This window comes from Etheostoma cragini, chromosome 15 (genome assembly GCF_013103735.1).
Source record: "Etheostoma cragini isolate CJK2018 chromosome 15, CSU_Ecrag_1.0, whole genome shotgun sequence".
In the NCBI taxonomy this organism is placed as follows: Eukaryota; Metazoa; Chordata; class Actinopteri; order Perciformes; family Percidae; genus Etheostoma; species Etheostoma cragini.
In genome coordinates this window covers 1,966,344-1,967,583 of record NC_048421.1, presented here as the reverse complement: position 1 = coordinate 1,967,583, position 1,240 = coordinate 1,966,344, and positions in this window count along the sequence as shown.

Genomic DNA, 1,240 nt, shown 5'->3' with positions numbered 1-1,240 from the left:
GAAACACAGCAACTTTAAGTATAGTATATAAACATGGTTTGAGCCCCTGAACCTTTACTTTTACCTCTTTAGGCGAGTGGGTTGTCTTTCATGTTTTAATTTTTTAGGACTAATCTACCTCCTCTATATATTGGGGAGTTTCAGCCCTAAAATCTACGCCTCAGGTCCAGTATGAAACGTGAAATCTCGAAGTCACCAATGCACATGAGAATGAACTTTCCAGTGAGGAAGGAGACATCTTGAGTCCAACCGTTAAACTGAAAAACATTTGAATGTTTGACAAGGTCATAGACCTTTTTATGCACATACGATCATTGAAAGCAGTACTTTATGTCTTCCAACATGTCTGGATGGGAAAAAGGATCTATAAAGGCCCCATCTGCCAAAAAAAAGTGATTTATATATGTGTGTGTGTGCTGAAAGATAATTACAGATGACGGTTATTTGAGTAAGTTATTTTCTGAAATCTGGGGTTTCACATCCAGCTGCACCTGCCTCACAAATTACTATTTTTCCACTTCATAGATTAACTTGTGGTTTTTTTAGTTTAGAGTTTGCTTCTTCTAAGTGGCGGCATGTTGCTTTTTGTAAACTGTGGGAAAGAGAGAGAGAGAGAGAGAGAGAGAGAGAGAGAGAGAGAGAGAGAGAGAGAGAGAGAGAGAGAGAGAGAGAGAGAGAGAGAGAGAGAGAGAGAGAGAGAGAGAGAGAAAGAAAGTTTTCCAAAAGAATCTGACAAACCTGAAGAGCGACTTTAAACTGTTATGAACCATAATTACACTTCTAAAGAATATCAAATACCAGAAGGACAAGGTGAGCTACATTTGGCAACATGGCTGTACCCATTGTTGTAGTGTAACAAAGTACAAATACTTTGTTTCTTAAGTAGAATTATCAGTACTCTCCTTTCCTTTTTTGTATTTCTGAAAACATTTACTTTTACGCCACTACATCTCCTCTGAGCATCTGGATTACTCGTAATTAAATGTTTCCTTGCATAAAAAATAAATAGTAAATTGTCTTTGTTGATGTTGACTTTGAATTTGTTGACTTATTTTGTATATTAAAGTTTTAAATCCCAAGTTTTTGCCTGTTCATTCATCCCTGTTCATGCACAGTTTAAAGTAATAATAGAATCGGTGCCATGAAACATTGGTGGAATGTTAGGGGAACGCTCCCTAAAGGTTGCAACGTTGGGGGAACGTTAGGGGAACGTTGGGGGAACGTTGGGTGAACGTTGGGG